Below are 22004 nucleotides of genomic sequence, written 5' to 3' on the forward strand. Positions count from 1 at the left end.
AACCTGGTTTTGATCAATATTTTAGAGAATAACGCATGTTAGGTCTAGGTTAGCCCTGGGATTATCACTCATCAGACTCATACTTTCGCATTCTTCACATACTTGTTGACCGGATCCTGGGTTTTTTCTGGTTTGGTTCACGTAGTAATGTGGTACCACACTGAAACATTCAATTAAACCTGATCTTGATAAATATTTGAGAGGATAGCGCATGTTAGGTTTGGGTTAAGTCTAGGATTTGCCCTCATCAGGCTCATACTTTCGCATATTTCTCATACTTCATGGCTAGATCCTGGGTTTTTTCTGGTTTGGATCACGTAGTAGTGTGGTACCACACTGAAACATTCCATTAAACCTGTTTTGGATCAATATTTTAGAGGATCACGCATGTTAGGTCTAGGTTAGGTCGGGGATTTTCACTCATCAGACTGATACTTTCGCATTCTTCACATACTTGTTGAACGGATCCTGGGTTTTTTCTGGTTTGGATCACGTAGTAATGTGGTACCACACTGAAACAGTCGATTAAACCTGGTTTCGATCAGTATTTTAGAGGATAACGCAAGATAAGTCTGGGATAGGTCTGGGATTTGACCTCATCAGACTCATACTTTCGGGTTTTTCACATACTTGTTGAACAGATCCTGGGTTTTTTCTGCTTTGGATCACGTAGTAAAGTGGTACCACATTGAAACAGTCCATTAAACCTGGTTTGGATCGATATTTTAGAGGATAACGCATGTTAGGTCTAGGTTAGCCCTGGGATTATCACTCATCAGACTCATATTTTCGCATTCTTCACATACTTGTTGAACGGATCCTGGGTTTTTTCTGGTTTGGATCACGTAGTAATGTAGGACCACACTGAAACAGTCAATTAAACCTGGTTTCGATCAATATTTTAGAGAATAATTCATGTTAGGTCTAGGTTAGCCCTGGGATTATCACTCATCAAACTCATACTTTCGCATTCGTCACATACTTGTTGAACGGATCCTGGGTTTTTTCTGGTTTGGTTCACGTAGTAATGTGGTACCACACTGAAACATTCAATTAAACCTGATCTTGATAAATATTTGAGAGGATAACGCATGTTAGGTTTGGGTTAAGTCTAGGATTTGCCTTCATCAGGCTCATACTTTCGCATATTTCTCATACTTGATGGCTAGATCCTGGGCTGTTTCTGGATTGTATCACGTAGTAATGTGGTACCACGCTGAAACAGTCAATTAAACCTGGTTTCGATCAATATTTTAGAGGATAACGCAAGTTAGGTCTGGCATAGGTCTGGGATTCGCCCTCATCAGACTCATATTTTCGCATTCTTCACATACTTGTTGAACGGATCCTGGGTTTTTTCTGGTTTGGATCACGTAGTAATGTGGTACCACACTGAAACAGTTGATTAAACCTGGTCTCGATCAATATTTTAGAGGATAACGCATGTTAGGTCTAGGTTTGCCCTGGGATTATCACTCATCAGACTCATACTTTCGCATTCTTCACATACTTGTTGACCGGATCCTGGGTTTTTTCTGGTTTGGTTCACGTAGTAATGTGGTACCACACTGAAACATTCAATTAAACCTGATCTTGATAAATATTTGAGAGGATAGCGCATGTTAGGTTTGGGTTAAGTCTAGGATTTGCCCTCATCAGGCTCATACTTTCGCATATTTCTCATACTTCATGGCTAGAACCAGGGTTTTTTCTGGTTTGGATCACGTAGTAGTGTGGTACCACACTGAAACATTCCATTGAACCTGTTTTGGATCAATATTTTAGAGGATCACGCATGTTAGGTCTAGGTTAGGTCGGGGATTTTCACTCATCAGACTGATACTTTCGCATTCTTCACATACTTGTTGAACGGATCCTGGGTTTTTTCTGGTTTGGATCACGTAGTAATGTGGTACCACACTGAAACAGTCGATTAAACCTGGTTTCGATGAGTACTTTAGAGGATAACGCAAGATAAGTCTGGGATAGGTCTGGGATTTGACCTCATCAGACTCATACTTTCGGGTTTTTCACATACTTGTTGAACAGATCCTGGGTTTTTTCTGCTTTGGATCACGTAGTAAAGTGGTACCACATTGAAACAGTCCATTAAACCTGGTTTGGATCGATATTTTAGAGGATAACGCATGTTAGGTCTAGGTTAGCCCTGGGATTATCACTCATCAGACTCATATTTTCGCATTCTTCAAATACTTGTTGAACGGATCCTGGGTTTTTTCTGGTTTGGTTCACGTAGTAATGTGGTACCACACTGAAACATTCAATTAAACCTGATCTTGATAAATATTTGAGAGGATAACGCATGTTAGGTTTGGGTTAAGTCTAGGATTTGCCTTCATCAGGCTCATACTTTCGCATATTTCTCATACTTGATGGCTAGATCCTGGGCTGTTTCTGGATTGTATCACGTAGTAATGTGGTACCACGCTGAAACAGTCAATTAAACCTGGTTTCGATCAATATTTTAGAGGATAACGCAAGTTAGGTCTGGCATAGGTCTGGGATTCGCCCTCATCGGACTCATATTTTCGCATTCTTCACATACTTGTTGAACGGATCCTGGGTTTTTTCTGGTTTGGATCACGTAGTAATGTGGTACCACACTGAAACAGTTGATTAAACCTGGTCTCGATCAATATTTTAGAGGATAACGCATGTTAGGTCTAGGTTTGCCCTGGGATTATCACTCATCAGACTCATACTTTCGCATTCTTCACATACTTGTTGACCGGATCCTGGGTTTTTTCTGGTTTGGTTCACGTAGTAATGTGGTACCACACTGAAACATTCAATTAAACCTGATCTTGATAAATATTTGAGAGGATAGCGCATGTTAGGTTTGGGTTAAGTCTAGGATTTGCCCTCATCAGGCTCATACTTTCGCATATTTCTCATACTTCATGGCTAGATCCAGGGTTTTTTCTGGTTTGGATCACGTAGTAGTGTGGTACCACACTGAAACATTCCATTAAACCTGGTTTGGATCAGTATTTTAGAGGATGACGCATGTTAGGTCTAGGTTAGGTCGGGGATTTTCACTCATCAGACTGATACTTTCGCATTCTTCACATACTTGTTGAACGGATCCTGGGTTTTTTCTGGTTTGGATCACGTAGTAATGTGGTACCACACTGAAACAGTCGATTAAACCTGGTTTCGATTAGTATTTTAGAGGATAACGCAAGATAAGTCTGGGATAGGTCTGGGATTTGACCTCATCAGACTCATACTTTCGCGTTTTTCACATACTTGTTGAACAGATCCTGGGTTTTTTCTGGTTTGGATCACGTAGTAGTGTGGTACCACACTGAAACAGTCCATTAAACCTGCTTGCGATCAATATTTTAGAGGATAACGCGTGTTAGGTCTGGGTTAGGTCCAGGTTTTGCCCTCATCAGGCTCATTCTTTCGCATATTTCTCTAACTTGATTGCTAGATCCTGGGCTTTTTCTGGATTGCATCACGTAGTAATGTCGTACCACACTGAAACATTCAATTAAACCTGGTCTTGATAAATATTTTCGAGGATAACGCATGTTAGGTCTGGGTTAGGTCTAGGATTTGCCTTCATCAGGCTCATACTTTCGCATATTTCTCATACTTCATGGCTAGATCCTTTGCTTTTTCTGGATTGTATCACGTAGTAATGAAGTACAACACTGAAACAGTCAATTAAACCTGGTTTCCATCAATATCTTAGAGGACAACGCAAGTTAGGTCTGGGATAGGTCTTGGACTTGCCCTCACCAGGCTCATACTTTCGCGTTTTTCACATACTTGTTGAACAGGTCCTGGGTTTTTTCTGGTTTGGATCACGTAGTAGTGTGGTACCACACTGAAACAGTCCATTAAACCTGGTTTGGATCAATATTTTAGAGGATAACGCATGTTAGGTCTAGGTTAGATTTGGGATTTTCATTCATCAGACTCATACTTTCGCATTCTTCACATACTTGTTGAACGGATCCTGGGTTTTTTCTGGTTTGGATCACGTAGTAATGTGGGTCCACACTGAAACAATCAATTAAACCTGGTCTTGATAAATATTTTAGAGGATAACGCATGTTAGGTCTGGGATAGGTCTGGGATTTGCCCTCATCAGACTCATACTTTCGCACACTTCACATACTGGTTGAACAGATTCTGGGTTTTTTCTGGTTTGGATCACGTAGTAATGTGGTACCACACTGAAACAGTCGATTAAACCTGGTTTCGATCAATATTTTAGAGGATAACGCATGTTAGGTCTAGGTTAGGCCTGGGATTTTCACTCATCAGGCTCATACTTTCGCATTCTTCACATACATGTTGAACGGATCCTGGGTTTTTTCTGGTTTGGATCACGTAGTAATGTAGGACCACACTGAAACAGTCAATTAAACCTGATCTTGATAAATATTTGAGAGGATAACGCATGTTAGGTTTGGGTTAAGTCTAGGATTTGCCTTCATCAGGCTCATACTTTCGCATATTTCTCATACTTGATGGCTAGATCCTGGGCTGTTTCTGGATTGTATCACGTAGTAATGTGGTACCACGCTGAAACAGTCAATTAAACCTGGTTTCGATCAATATTTTAGAGGATAACGCAAGTTAGGTCTGGCATAGGTCTGGGATTCGCCCTCATCAGTCTCATACTTTCGCGTTTTTCACATACTTGTTGACCTGATCGAGGGTTTTTTCTGCTTTGGATCACGTAGTAAAGTGGTACCACATTGAAACAGTCCATTAAACCTGGTTTGGATCAATATTTTAGAGGATAACGCATGTTAGGTCTAGGTTAGCCCAGGGATTATCACTCATCAGACTCATATTTTCGCATTCTTCACATACTTGTTGAACACATCATGGGTTTTTTCTGGTTTGGGTCACGTAGTACTGTGATACCACACTGAAACAGTCGATTAAACCTGGTTTGGATCAATATTTTAGAGGATAACGCATGTTAGGTCTAGGTTAGGTTTGGGATTTTCACTCATCAGACTCATACTTTCGCACACTTCATATACCCGTTGAACAGATCCAGGGTTATTTTCTGGTTTGGATCACATAGTAATGTGGTACCACACTGAAACAGTCGATTAAACCAGGTTTCGATCAATATTTTAGAGTATAACTCATGTTAGGTCTAGGTTAGGCCTGGGATTAACATTTATCAGACTCATACCTTCGCATTCTTCACATACTTGTTGAACTGATCCTGGGTTTTTTCTGGTTTGGATCACGTAGGAATGTGGTACCACACTGAAACAGTCCATTAAACCTGCTTGCGATCAATATTTTAGAGGATAACGCGTGTTAGGTCTGGGTTAGGTCCAGGATTTGCCCTCATCAGGCTCATTCTTTCGCATATTTCTCTAACTTGATTGCTAGATCCTGGGCTTTTTCTGGATTGCATCACGTAGTAATGTGGTACCACACTGAAACATTCAATTAAACCTGGTCTTGATAAATATTTTCGAGGATAACGCATGTTAGGTCTGGGTTAGGTCTAGGATTTGCCCTCATCAGGCTCATACTTTCGCATATTTCTCATACTTCATGGCTAGATCCTTTGCTTTTTCTGGATTGTATCACGTAGTAATGAAGTACAACACTGAAACAGTCAATTAAACCTGGTTTCCATCAATATCTTAGAGGACAACGCAAGTTAGGTCTGGGATAGGTCTTGGACTTGCCCTCACCAGGCTCATACTTTCGCGTTTTTCACATACTTGTTGAACAGATCCTGGGTTTTTTCTGGTTTGGATCACGTAGTAGTGTGGTACCACACTGAAACAGTCCATTAAACCTGGTTTGGATCAATATTTTAGAGGATAACGCATGTTAGGTCTAGGTTAGATTTGGGATTTTCATTCATCAGACTCATACTTTCGCATTCTTCACATACTTGTTGAACGGATCCTGGGTTTTTTCTGGTTTGGATCACGTAGTAATGTGGGTCCACACTGAAACAATCAATTAAACCTGGTCTTGATAAATATTTTAGAGGATAACGCATATTAGGTCTGGGATAGGTCTGGGATTTGCCCTCATCAGACTCATACTTTCGCACACTTCACATACTCGTTGAACAGATTCTGGGTTTTTTCTGGTTTGGATCACGTAGTAATGTGGTACCACACTGAAACAGTCGATTAAACCTGGTTTCGATCAATATTTTAGAGGATAACGCATGTTAGGTCTAGGTTAGGCCTGGGATTTTCACTCATCAGGCTCATACTTTCGCATTCTTCACATACTTGTTGAACGGATCCTGGGTTTTTTCTGGTTTGGATCACGTAGTAATGTAGGACCACACTGAAACAGTCAATTAAACCTGATCTTGATAAATATTTGAGAGGATAACGCATGTTAGGTTTGGGTTAAGTCTAGGATTTGCCTTCATCAGGCTCATACTTTCGCATATTTCTCATACTTGATGGCTAGATCCTGGGCTGTTTCTGGATTGTATCACGTAGTAATGTGGTACCACGCTGAAACAGTCAATTAAACCTGGTTTCGATCAATATTTTAGAGGATAACGCAAGTTAGGTCTGGCATAGGTCTGGGATTCGCCCTCATCAGTCTCATACTTTCGCGTTTTTCACATACTTGTTGACCTGATCGAGGGTTTTTTCTGCTTTGGATCACGTAGTAAAGTGGTACCACATTGAAACAGTCCATTAAACCTGGTTTGGATCAATATTTTAGAGGATAACGCATGTTAGGTCTAGGTTAGCCCAGGGATTATCACTCATCAGACTCATATTTTCGCATTCTTCACATACTTGTTGAACAGATCATGGGTTTTTTCTGGTTTGGGTCACGTAGTACTGTGATACCACACTGAAACAGTCGATTAAACCTGGTTTGGATCAATATTTTAGAGGATAACGCATGTTAGGTCTAGGTTAGGTTTGGGATTTTCACTCATCAGACTCATACTTTCGCACACTTCACATACCCGTTGAACAGATCCTGGGTTATTTTCTGGTTTGGATCACATAGTAATGTGGTACCACACTGAAACAGTCGATTAAACCAGGTTTCGATCAATATTTTAGAGTATAACTCATGTTAGGTCTAGGTTAGGCCTGGGATTAACATTTATCAGACTCATACCTTCGCATTCTTCACATACTTGTTGAACTGATCCTGGGTTTTTTCTGGTTTGGATCACGTAGGAATGTGGTACCACACTGAAACAGTCGATTAAACCTGGTTTCGATCAATATTTTAGATGATAACGCAAGTTATGTCTGGGATAGGTCTGGGATTTGCCCTCATCAGACTGATACTTTCGCATTCTTCACATACTTGTTGAACGGATCCTGGGTTTTTTCTGGTTTGGATCACGTAGTAATGTGGTACCACACTGAAACAGTCGATTAAACCTGGTTTCGATCAGTATTTTAGAGGATAACGCAAGATAAGTCTGGGATATGTCTGGGATTTGACCTCATCAGACTCATACTTTCGCGTTTTTCACATACTTGTTGAACGGATCCTGGGTTTTTTCTGGTTTGGATCACGTAGTAATGTGGTACCACACTGAAACAGTTGATTAAACCTGGTCTCGATCAATATTTTAGAGGATAACGCATGTTAGGTCTAGGTTAGCCCTGGGATTATCACTCATCAGACTCATACTTTCGCATTCTTCACATACTTGTTGACCGGATCCTGGGTTTTTTCTGGTTTGGTTCACGTAGTAATGTGGTACCACACTGAAACAGTCGATTAAACCTGGTTTCGATTAGTATTTTAGAGGATAACGCAAGATAAGTCTGGGATAGGTCTGGGATTTGACCTCATCAGACTCATACTTTCGCGTTTTTCACATACTTGTTGAACAGATCCTGGGTTTTTTCTGCTTTGGATCACGTAGTAAAGTGGTACCACATTGATACAGTCCATTAAACCTGGTTTGGATCGATATTTTAGAGGATAACGCATGTTAGGTCTAGGTTAGCCCTGGGATTATCACTCATCAGACTCATATTTTCGCATTCTTCACATACTTGTTGAACGGATCCTGGGTTTTTTCTGGTTTGGATCACGTAGTAATGTAGGACCACACTGAAACAGTCAATTAAACCTGGTTTCGATCAATATTTTAGAGAATAATTCATGTTAGGTCTAGGTTAGCCCTGGGATTATCACTCATCAGACTCATACTTTCGCATTCGTCACATACTTGTTGAACGGATCCTGGGTTTTTTCTGGTTTGGTTCACGTAGTAATGTGGTACCACACTGAAACATTCAATTAAACCTGATCTTGATAAATATTTGAGAGGATAACGCATGTTAGGTTTGGGTTAAGTCTAGGATTTGCCTTCATCAGGCTCATACTTTCGCATATTTCTCATACTTGATGGCTAGATCCTGGGCTGTTTCTGGATTGTATCACGTAGTAATGTGGTACCACGCTGAAACAGTCAATTAAACCTGGTTTCGATCAATATTTTAGAGGATAACGCAAGTTAGGTCTGGCATAGGTCTGGGATTCGCCCTCATCAGTCTCATACTTTCGCGTTTTTCACATACTTGTTGACCTGATCGAGGGTTTTTTCTGCTTTGGATCACGTAGTAAAGTGGTACCGCATTGAAACAGTCCATTAAACCTGGTTTGGATCAATATTTTAGAGGATAACGCATGTTAGGTCTAGGTTAGCCCTGGGATCATCACTCATCAGACTCATATTTTCGCATTCTTCACATACTTGTTGAACAGATCATGGGTTTTTTCTGGTTTGGGTCACGTAGTACTGTGATACCACACTGAAACAGTCGAGTAAACCTGGTTTGGATCAATATTTTAGAGGATATCGCATGTTAGGTCTAGGTTAGGTTTGGGATTTTCACTCATCAGGCTCATACTTTCGCATTCTTCACATACTTGTTGAACGGATCCTGGGTTTTTTCTGGTTTGGATCACGTAGTAATGTGGGTCCACACTGAAACAATCAATTAAACCTGGTCTTGATAAATATTTTAGAGGATAACGCATGTTAGGTCTGGGATAGGTCTGAGATTTGCCCTCATCAGACTCATACTTTCGCACACTTCACATACTCGTTGAACAGATTCTGGGTTTTTTCTGGTTTGGATCACGTAGTAATGTGGTACCACACTGAAACAGTCTATTAAACCTGGTTTCGATCAATATTTTAGAGGATAACGCATGTTAGGTCTAGGTTAGGCCTGGGATTTTCACTCATCAGGCTCATACTTTCGCATTCTTCACATACTTGTTGAACGGATCCTGGGTTTTTTCTGGTTTGGATCACGTAGTAATGTAGGACCACACTGAAACAGTCAATTAAACCTGGTTTCGATCAATAGTTTAGAGAATAATTCATGCTAGGTCTAGGTTAGGTCTGGGATTTGCTCTCATCAGGCTCATTCTTTCGCATATTTCTCATACTTGATGGCTAGATCCTGGGCTTTTTCTGGATTGCATCACGTAGTAATGAAGTACAACACTGAAACAGTCAATTAAACCTGGTTTCCATCAATATCGTAGAGGACAACGCAAGTTAGGTCTGGGATAGGTCTGGGATTTTCACTCATCAGACTCATACTTTCGCATTCCTCACATACTTGTTGAACTGATCCTGGGTTTTTTCTGGTTTGAATCACGTAGGAATGTGGTACCACACTGAAACAGTCGATTAAACTTGGTTTCGATCAATATCTTAGTGGATAACGCAAGTTAGGTCTGGGATAGGTCTGGGATTTGACCTCATCAGACTGATACTTTCGCATTCTACACATACTTGTTGAACGGATCCTGGGTTTTTTCTGGTTTGGATCACGTAGTAATGTGGTACCACACTGAAACAGTCGATTAAACCTGGTTTCGATTAGTATTTTAGAGGATAACGCAAGATAAGTCTGGGATAGGTCTGGGATTTGACCTCATCAGACTCATACTTTCGCGTTTTTCACATACTTGTTGAACAGATCCTGGGTTTTTTCTGGTTTGGATCACGTAGTAGTGTGGTACCACACTGAAACATTCCATTAAACCTGGTTTGGATCAATATTTTAGAGGATAACGCATGTTAGGTCTGGGTTAGGTCCAGGATTTGCCCTCATCAGGCTCATTCTTTCGCATATTTCTCAAACTTGATTGCTAGATCCTGGGCTTTTTCTGGATTGCATCACGTAGTAATGTGGTACCACACTGAAACATTCAATTAAACCTGGTCTTGATAAATATTTTCGAGGGTAACGCATGTTAGGTCTGGGTTAGGTCTAGGATTTGCCCTCATCAGGCTCATACTTTCGCATATTTCTCACACTTCATGGCTAGATCCTTTGCTTTTTCTGGATTGTATCACGTAGTAATGAAGTACAACACTGAAACAGTCAATTAAACCTGGTTTCCATCAATATCTTAGAGGACAACGCAAGTTAGGTCTGGGATAGGTCTTGGACTTGCCCTCACCAGGCTCATACTTTCGCGTTTTTCACATACTTGTTGAACAGATCCTGGGTTTTTTCTGGTTTGGATCACGTAGTAGTGTGGCACCACACTGAAACAGTCCATTAAACCTGGTTTGGATCAATATTTTAGAGGATAACGCATGTTAGGTCTAGGTTAGGTTTGGGATTTTCACTCATCAGACTCATACTTTCGCATTCTTCACATACTTGTTGAACGGATCCTGGGTTTTTTCTGGTTTGGATCACGTAGTAATGTGGGTCCAGACTGAAACAATCAATTAAACCTGGTCTTGATAAATATTTTAGAGGATAACGCATGTTAGGTCTGGGATAGGTCTGGGATTTGCCCTCATCAGACTCATACTTTCGCACACTTCACATACTCGTTGAACAGATTCTGGGTTTTTTCTGGTTTGGATCACGTATTAATGTGGTACCACACTGAAACAGTCGATTAAACCTGGTTTCGATCAATATTTTAGAGGATAACGCAAGTTAGGTCTGGCATAGGTCTGGGATTCGCCCTCATCAGTCTCATACTTTCGCGTTTTTCACATACTTGTTGACCTGATCGAGGGTTTTTTCTGCTTTGGATCACGTAGTAAAGTGGTACCACATTGAAACAGTCCATTAAACCTGGTTTGGATCAATATTTTAGAGGATACCGCATGTTAGGTCTAGGTTAGCCCAGGGATTATCACTCATCAGACTCATATTTTCGCATTCTTCACATACTTGTTGAACAGATCATGGGTTTTTTCTGGTTTGGGTCACGTAGTACTGTGATACCACACTGAAACAGTCGATTAAACCTGGTTTGGATCAATATTTTAGAGGATAACGCATGTTAGGTCTAGGTTAGGTTTGGGATTTTCACTCATCAGACTCATACTTTCGCACACTTCACATACCCGTTGAACAGATCCTGGGTTATTTTCTGGTTTGGATCACATAGTAATGTGGTACCACACTGAAACAGTCGATTAAACCAGGTTTCGATCAATATTTTAGAGTATAACTCATGTTAGGTCTAGGTTAGGCCTGGGATTAACATTTATCAGACTCATACCTTCGCATTCTTCACATACTTGTTGAACTGATCCTGGGTTTTTTCTGGTTTGGATCACGTAGGAATGTGGTACCACACTGAAACAGTCGATTAAACCTGGTTTCGATCAATATTTTAGATGATAACGCAAGTTATGTCTGGGATAGGTCTGGGATTTGCCCTCATCAGACTGATACTTTCGCATTCTTCACATACTTGTTGAACGGATCCTGGGTTTTTTCTGGTTTGGATCACGTAGTAATGTGGTACCACACTGAAACAGTCGATTAAACCTGGTTTCGATCAGTATTTTAGAGGATAACGCAAGATAAGTCTGGGATATGTCTGGGATTTGACCTCATCAGACTCATACTTTCGCGTTTTTCACATACTTGTTGAACGGATCCTGGGTTTTTTCTGGTTTGGATCACGTAGTAATGTGGTACCACACTGAAACAGTTGATTAAACCTGGTCTCGATCAATATTTTAGAGGATAACGCATGTTAGGTCTAGGTTAGCCCTGGGATTATCACTCATCAGACTCATACTTTCGCATTCTTCACATACTTGTTGACCGGATCCTGGGTTTTTTCTGGTTTGGTTCACGTAGTAATGTGGTACCACACTGAAACATTCAATTAAACCTGATCTTGATAAATATTTGAGAGGATAGCGCATGTTAGGTTTGGGTTAAGTCTAGGATTTGCCCTCATCAGGCTCATACTTTCGCATATTTCTCATACTTCATGGCTAGATCCCGGGTTTTTTCTGGTTTGGATCACGTAGTAGTGTGGTACCACACTGAAACATTCCATTAAACCTGGTTTGGATCAGTATTTTAGAGGATGACGCATGTTAGGTCTAGGTTAGGCCGGGGATTTTCACTCATCAGACTGATACTTTCGCATTCTACACATACTTGTTGAACGGATCCTGGGTTTTTTCTGGTTTGGATCACGTAGTAATGTGGTACCACACTGAAACAGTCGATTAAACCTGGTTTCGATTAGTATTTTAGAGGATAACGCAAGATAAGTCTGGGATAGGTCTGGGATTTGACCTCATCAGACTCATACTTTCACGTTTTTCACATACTTGTTGAACAGATCCTGGGTTTTTTCTGCTTTGGATCACGTAGTAAAGTGGTACCACATTGATACAGTCCATTAAACCTGGTTTGGATCGATATTTTAGAGGATAACGCATGTTAGGTCTAGGTTAGCCCTGGGATTATCACTCATCAGACTCATATTTTCGCATTCTTCACATACTTGTTGAACGGATCCTGGGTTTTTTCTGGTTTGGATCACGTAGTAATGTAGGACCACACTGAAACAGTCAATTAAACCTGGTTTCGATCAATATTTTAGAGAATAATTCATGTTAGGTCTAGGTTAGCCCTGGGATTATCACTCATCAGACTCATACTTTCGCATTCGTCACATACTTGTTGAACGGATCCTGGGTTTTTTCTGGTTTGGTTCACGTAGTAATGTGGTACCACACTGAAACATTCAATTAAACCTGATCTTGATAAATATTTGAGAGGATAACGCATGTTAGGTTTGGGTTAAGTCTAGGATTTGCCTTCATCAGGCTCATACTTTCGCATATTTCTCATACTTGATGGCTAGATCCTGGGCTGTTTCTGGATTGTATCACGTAGTAATGTGGTACCACGCTGAAACAGTCAATTAAACCTGGTTTCGATCAATATTTTAGAGGATAACGCAAGTTAGGTCTGGCATAGGTCTGGGATTCGCCCTCATCAGTCTCATACTTTCGCGTTTTTCACATACTTGTTGACCTGATCGATGGTTTTTTCTGCTTTGGATCACGTAGTAAAGTGGTACCGCATTGAAACAGTCCATTAAACCTGGTTTGAATCAATATTTTAGAGGATAACGCATGTTAGGTCTAGGTTAGCCCTGGGATCATCACTCATCAGACTCATATTTTCGCATTCTTCACATACTTGTTGAACAGATCATGGGTTTTTTCTGGTTTGGGTCACGTAGTACTGTGATACCACACTGAAACAGTCGAGTAAACCTGGTTTGGATCAATATTTTAGAGGATAACGCATGTTAGGTCTAGGTTAGGTTTGGGATTTTCACTCATCAGGCTCATACTTTCGCATTCTTCACATACTTGTTGAACGGATCCTGGGTTTTTTCTGGTTTGGATCACGTAGTAATGTGGGTCCACACTGAAACAATCAATTAAACCTGGTCTTGATAAATATTTTAGAGGATAACGCATGTTAGGTCTGGGATAGGTCTGGGATTTTCACTCATCAGACTCATACTTTCGCACACTTCACATACCCGTTGAACAGATCCTGGGTTATTTTCTGGTTTGGATCACATAGTAATGTGGTACCACACTGAAACAGTCGATTAAACCTGGTTTCGATCAATATTTTAGAGAATAATTCATGTTAGGTCTAGGTTAGCCCTGGGATTATCACTCATCAGACTCATACTTTCGCATTCGTCACATACTTGTTGAACGGATCCTGGGTTTTTTCTGGTTTGGATCACGTAGTAATGTAGGACCACACTGAAACAGTCAATTAAACCTGGTTTCGATCAATAGTTTAGAGAATAATTCATGCTAGGTCTAGGTTAGGTCTGGGATTTGCTCTCATCAGGCTCATTCTTTCGCATATTTCTCATACTTGATGGCTAGATCCTGGGCTTTTTCTGGATTGCATCACGTAGTAATGAAGTACAACACTGAAACAGTCAATTAAACCTGGTTTCCATCAATATCGTAGAGGACAACGCAAGTTAGGTCTGGGATAGGTCTGGGATTTTCACTCATCAGACTCATACTTTCGCATTCCTCACATACTTGTTGAACTGATCCTGGGTTTTTTCTGGTTTGAATCACGTAGGAATGTGGTACCACACTGAAACAGTCGATTAAACTTGGTTTCGATCAATATTTTAGTGGATAACGCAAGTTAGGTCTGGGATAGGTCTGGGATTTGACCGCATCAGACTGATACTTTCGCATTCTACACATACTTGTTGAACGGATCCTGGGTTTTTTCTGGTTTGGATCACGTAGTAATGTGGTACCACACTGAAACAGTCGATTAAACCTGGTTTCGATTAGTATTTTAGAGGATAACGCAAGATAAGTCTGGGATAGGTCTGGGATTTGACCTCATCAGACTCATACTTTCGCGTTTTTCACATACTTGTTGAACAGATCCTGGGTTTTTTCTGGTTTGGATCACGTAGTAGTGTGGTACCACACTGAAACATTCCATTAAACCTGGTTTGGATCAATATTTTAGAGGATAACGCATGTTAGGTCTGGGTTAGGTCCAGGATTTGCCCTCATCAGGCTCATTCTTTCGCATATTTCTCAAACTTGATTGCTAGATCCTGGGCTTTTTCTGGATTGCATCACGTAGTAATGTGGTACCACACTGAAACATTCAATTAAACCTGGTCTTGATAAATATTTTCGAGGGTAACGCATGTTAGGTCTGGGTTAGGTCTAGGATTTGCCCTCATCAGGCTCATACTTTCGCATATTTCTCATACTTCATGGCTAGATCCTTTGCTTTTTCTGGATTGTATCACGTAGTAATGAAGTACAACACTGAAACAGTCAATTAAACCTGGTTTCCATCAATATCTTAGAGGACAACGCAAGTTAGGTCTGGGATAGGTCTTGGACTTGCCCTCACCAGGCTCATACTTTCGCGTTTTTCACATACTTGTTGAACAGATCCTGGGTTTTTTCTGGTTTGGATCACGTAGTAGTGTGGTACCACACTGAAACAGTCCATTAAACCTGGTTTGGATCAATATTTTAGAGGATAACGCATGTTAGGTCTAGGTTAGGTTTGGGATTTTCACTCATCAGACTCATACTTTCGCATTCTTCACATACTTGTTGAACGGATCCTGGGTTTTTTCTGGTTTGGATCACGTAGTAATGTGGGTCCAGACTGAAACAATCAATTAAACCTGGTCTTGATAAATATTTTAGAGGATAACGCATGTTAGGTCTGGGATAGGTCTGGGATTTGCCCTCATCAGACTCATACTTTCGCACACTTCACATACTCGTTGAACAGATTCTGGGTTTTTTCTGGTTTGGATCACGTATTAATGTGGTACCACACTGAAACAGTCGATTAAACCTGGTTTCGATCAATATTTTAGAGGATAACGCAAGTTAGGTCTGGCATAGGTCTGGGATTCGCCCTCATCAGTCTCATACTTTCGCGTTTTTCACATACTTGTTGACCTGATCGAGGGTTTTTTCTGCTTTGGATCACGTAGTAAAGTGGTACCACATTGAAACAGTCCATTAAACCTGGTTTGGATCAATATTTTAGAGGATAACGCATGTTAGGTCTAGGTTAGCCCAGGGATTATCACTCATCAGACTCATATTTTCGCATTCTTCACATACTTGTTGAACAGATCATGGGTTTTTTCTGGTTTGGGTCACGTAGTACTGTGATACCACACTGAAACAGTCGATTAAACCTGGTTTGGATCAATATTTTAGAGGATAACGCATGTTAGGTCTAGGTTAGGTTTGGGATTTTCACTCATCAGACTCATACTTTCGCACACTTCACATACCCGTTGAACAGATCCTGGGTTATTTTCTGGTTTGGATCACATAGTAATGTGGTACCACACTGAAACAGTCGATTAAACCAGGTTTCGATCAATATTTTAGAGTATAACTCATGTTAGGTCTAGGTTAGGCCTGGGATTAACATTTATCAGACTCATACCTTCGCATTCTTCACATACTTGTTGAACTGATCCTGGGTTTTTTCTGGTTTGGATCACGTAGGAATGTGGTACCACACTGAAACAGTCGATTAAACCTGGTTTCGATCAATATTTTAGATGATAACGCAAGTTATGTCTGGGATAGTTCTGGGATTTGCCCTCATCAGACTGATACTTTCGCATTCTTCACATACTTGTTGAACGGATCCTGGGTTTTTTCTGGTTTGGATCACGTAGTAATGTGGTACCACACTGAAACAGTCGATTAAACCTGGTTTCGATCAGTATTTTAGAGGATAACGCAAGATAAGTCTGGGATATGTCTGGGATTTGACCTCATCAGACTCATACTTTCGCGTTTTTCACATACTTGTTGAACGGATCCTGGGTTTTTTCTGGTTTGGATCACGTAGTAATGTGGTACCACACTGAAACAGTTGATTAAACCTGGTCTCGATCAATATTTTAGAGGATAACGCATGTTAGGTCTAGGTTAGCCCTGGGATTATCACTCATCAGACTCATACTTTCGCATTCTTCACATACTTGTTGACCGGATCCTGGGTTTTTTCTGGTTTGGTTCACGTAGTAATGTGGTACCACACTGAAACAGTCGATTAAACCTGGTTTCGATTAGTAGTTTAGAGGATAACGCAAGATAAGTCTGGGATAGGTCTGGGATTTGACCTCATCAGACTCATACTTTCGCGTTTTTCACATACTTGTTGAACAGATCCTGGGTTTTTTCTGCTTTGGATCACGTAGTAAAGTGGTACCACATTGATACAGTCCATTAAACCTGGTTTGGAACGATATTTTAGAGGATAACGCATGTTAGGTCTAGGTTAGCCCTGGGATTATCACTCATCAGACTCATATTTTCGCATTCTTCACATACTTGTTGAACGGATCCTGGGTTTTTTCTGGTTTGGATCACGTAGTAATGTAGGACCACACTGAAACAGTCAATTAAACCTGGTTTCGATCAATATTTTAGAGAATAATTCATGTTAGGTCTAGGTTAGCCCTGGGATTATCACTCATCAGACTCATACTTTCGCATTCGTCACATACTTGTTGAACGGATCCTGGGTTTTTTCTGGTTTGGTTCACGTAGTAATGTGGTACCACACTGAAACATTCAATTAAACCTGATCTTGATAAATATTTGAGAGGATAACGCATGTTAGGTTTGGGTTAAGTCTAGGATTTGCCTTCATCAGGCTCATACTTTCGCATATTTCTCATACTTGATGGCTAGATCCTGGGCTGTTTCTGGATTGTATCACGTAGTAATGTGGTACCACGCTGAAACAGTCAATTAAACCTGGTTTCGATCATTATTTTAGAGGATAACGCAAGTTAGGTCTGGCATAGGTCTGGGATTCGCCCTCATCAGTCTCATACTTTCGCGTTTTTCACATACTTGTTGACCTGATCGAGGGTTTTTTCTGCTTTGGATCACGTAGTAAAGTGGTACCGCATTGAAACAGTCCATTAAACCTGGTTTGGATCAATATTTTAGAGGATAACGCATGTTAGGTCTAGGTTAGCCCTGGGATCATCACTCATCAGACTCATATTTTCGCATTCTTCACATACTTGTTGAACAGATCATGGGTTTTTTCTGGTTTGGGTCACGTAGTACTGTGATACCACACTGAAACAGTCGAGTAAACCTGGTTTGGATCAATATTTTAGAGGATATCGCATGTTAGGTCTAGGTTAGGTTTGGGATTTTCACTCATCAGGCTCATACTTTCGCATTCTTCACATACTTGTTGAACGGATCCTGGGTTTTTTCTGGTTTGGATCACGTAGTAATGTGGGTCCACACTGAAACAATCAATTAAACCTGGTCTTGATAAATATTTTAGAGGATAACGCATGTTAGGTCTGGGATAGGTCTGGGATTTGCCCTCATCAGACTCATACTTTCGCACACTTCACATACTCGTTGAACAGATTCTGGGTTTTTTCTGGTTTGGATCACGTAGTAATGTGGTACCACACTGAAACAGTCTATTAAACCTGGTTTCGATCAATATTTTAGAGGATAACGCATGTTAGGTCTAGGTTAGGCCTGGGATTTTCACTCATCAGGCTCATACTTTCGCATTCTTCACATACTTGTTGAACGGATCCTGGGTTTTTTCTGGTTTGGATCACGTAGTAATGTAGGACCACACTGAAACAGTCAATTAAACCTGGTTTCGATCAATAGTTTAGAGAATAATTCATGCTAGGTCTAGGTTAGGTCTGGGATTTGCTCTCATCAGGCTCATTCTTTCGCATATTTCTCATACTTGATGGCTAGATCCTGGGCTTTTTCTGGATTGCATCACGTAGTAATGAAGTACAACACTGAAACAGTCAATTAAACCTGGTTTCCATCAATATCGTAGAGGACAACGCAAGTTAGGTCTGGGATAGGTCTGGGATTTTCACTCATCAGACTCATACTTTCGCATTCCTCACATACTTGTTGAACTGATCCTGGGTTTTTTCTGGTTTGAATCACGTAGGAATGTGGTACCACACTGAAACAGTCGATTAAACTTGGTTTCGATCAATATTTTAGTGGATAACGCAAGTTAGGTCTGGGATAGGTCTGGGATTTGACCTCATCAGACTGATACTTTCGCATTCTACACATACTTGTTGAACGGATCCTGGGTTTTTTCTGGTTTGGATCACGTAGTAATGTGGTACCACACTGAAACAGTCGATTAAACCTGGTTTCGATTAGTATTTTAGAGGATAACGCAAGATAAGTCTGGGATAGGTCTGGGATTTGACCTCATCAGACTCATACTTTCGCGTTTTTCACATACTTGTTGAACAGATCCTGGGTTTTTTCTGGTTTGGATCACGTAGTAGTGTGGTACCACACTGAAACATTCCATTAAACCTGGTTTGGATCAATATTTTAGAGGATAACGCATGTTAGGTCTGGGTTAGGTCCAGGATTTGCCCTCATCAGGCTCATTCTTTCGCATATTTCTCAAACTTGATTGCTAGATCCTGGGCTTTTTCTGGATTGCATCACGTAGTAATGTGGTACCACACTGAAACATTCAATTAAACCTGGTCTTGATAAATATTTTCGAGGGTAACGCATGTTAGGTCTGGGTTAGGTCTAGGATTTGCCCTCATCAGGCTCATACCTTCGCATATTTCTCATACTTCATGGCTAGATCCTGGGCTGTTTCTGGATTGTATCACGTAGTAATGTGGTACCACGCTGAAACAGTCAATTAAACCTGGTTTCGATCATTATTTTAGTGGATAACGCAAGTTAGGTCTGGGATAGGTCTGGGATTTGACCTCATCAGACTCATACTTTCGCATTCTTCACATACTTGTTGAACGGATCCTGGGTTTTTTCTGGTTTGGATCACGTAGTAATGTGGGTCCAGACTGAAACAATCAATTAAACCTGGTCTTGATAAATATTTTAGAGGATAACGCATGTTAGGTCTGGGATAGGTCTGGGATTTGCCCTCATCAGACTCATACTTTCGCACACTTCACATACTCGTTGAACAGATTCTGGGTTTTTTCTGGTTTGGATCACGTATTAATGTGGTACCACACTGAAACAGTCGATTAAACCTGGTTTCGATCAATATTTTAGAGGATAACGCAAGTTAGGTGTGGCATAGGTCTGGGATTCGCCCTCATCAGTCTCATACTTTCGCGTTTTTCACATACTTGTTGACCTGATCGAGGGTTTTTTCAGCTTTGGATCACGTAGTAAAGTGGTACCACATTGAAACAGTCCATTAAACCTGGTTTGGATCAATATTTTAGAGGATAACGCATGTTAGGTCTAGGTTAGCCCAGGGATTATCACTCATCAGACTCATATTTTCGCATTCTTCACATACTTGTTGAACAGATCATGGGTTTTTTCTGGTTTGGGTCACGTAGTACTGTGATACCACACTGAAACAGTCGATTAAACCTGGTTTGGATCAATATTTTAGAGGATAACGCATGTTAGGTCTAGGTTAGGTTTGGGATTTTCACTCATCAGACTCATACTTTCGCACACTTCACATACCCGTTGAACAGATCCTGGGTTATTTTCTGGTTTGGATCACATAGTAATGTGGTACCACACTGAAACAGTCGATTAAACCAGGTTTCGATCAATATTTTAGAGTATAACTCATGTTAGGTCTAGGTTAGGCCTGGGATTAACATTTATCAGACTCATACCTTCGCATTCTTCACATACTTGTTGAACTGATCCTGGGTTTTTTCTGGTTTGGATCACGTAGGAATGTGGTACCACACTGAAACAGTCGATTAAACCTGGTTTCGATCAATATTTTAGATGATAACGCAAGTTATGTCTGGGATAGGTCTGGGATTTGCCCTCATCAGACTGATACTTTCGCATTCTTCACATACTTGTTGAACGGATCCTGGGTTTTTTCTGGTTTGGATCACGTAGTAATGTGGTACCACACTGAAACAGTCGATTAAACCTGGTTTCGATCAGTATTTTAGAGGATAACGCAAGATAAGTCTGGGATATGTCTGGGATTTGACCTCATCAGACTCATACTTTCGCGTTTTTCACATACTTGTTGAACGGATCCTGGGTTTTTTCTGGTTTGGATCACGTAGTAATGTGGTACCACACTGAAACAGTTGATTAAACCTGGTCTCGATCAATATTTTAGTGGATAACGCATGTTAGGTCTAGGTTAGCCCTGGGATTATCACTCATCAGACTCATTCTTTCGCATTCTTCACATACTTGTTGACCGGATCCTGGGTTTTTTCTGGTTTGGTTCACGTAGTAATGTGGTACCACACTGAAACATTCAATTAAACCTGATCTTGATAAATATTTGAGAGGATAGCGCATGTTAGGTTTGGGTTAAGTCTAGGATTTGCCCTCATCAGGCTCATACTTTCGCATATTTCTCATACTTCATGGCTAGATCCCGGGTTTTTTCTGGTTTGGATCACGTAGTAGTGTGGTACCACACTGAAACATTCCATTAAACCTGGTTTGGATCAGTATTTTAGAGGATGACGCATGTTAGGTCTAGGTTAGGTCGGGGATTTTCACTCATCAGACTGATACTTTCGCATTCTACACATACTTGTTGAACGGATCCTGGGTTTTTTCTGGTTTGGATCACGTAGTAATGTGGTACCACACTGAAACAGTCGATTAAACCTGGTTTCGATTAGTGTTTTAGAGGATAACGCAAGATAAGTCTGGGATAGGTCTGGGATTTGACCTCATCAGACTCATACTTTCACGTTTTTCACATACTTGTTGAACAGATCCTGGGTTTTTTCTGCTTTGGATCACGTAGTAAAGTGGTACCACATTGATACAGTCCATTAAACCTGGTTTGGATCGATATTTTAGAGGATAACGCATGTTAGGTCTAGGTTAGCCCTGGGATTATCACTCATCAGACTCATATTTTCGCATTCTTCACATACTTGTTGAACGGATCCTGGGTTTTTTCTGGTTTGGATCACGTAGTAATGTAGGACCACACTGAAACAGTCAATTAAACCTGGTTTCGATCAATATTTTAGAGAATAATTCATGTTAGGTCTAGGTTAGCCCTGGGATTATCACTCATCAGACTCATACTTTCGCATTCGTCACATACTTGTTGAACGGATCCTGGGTTTTTTCTGGTTTGGTTCACGTAGTAATGTGGTACCACACTGAAACATTCAAT

The sequence above is a fragment of the Colletes latitarsis genome, unplaced genomic scaffold, assembly GCF_051014445.1.
Source record: "Colletes latitarsis isolate SP2378_abdomen unplaced genomic scaffold, iyColLati1 scaffold0002, whole genome shotgun sequence".
In the NCBI taxonomy this organism is placed as follows: domain Eukaryota; kingdom Metazoa; phylum Arthropoda; class Insecta; order Hymenoptera; family Colletidae; genus Colletes; species Colletes latitarsis.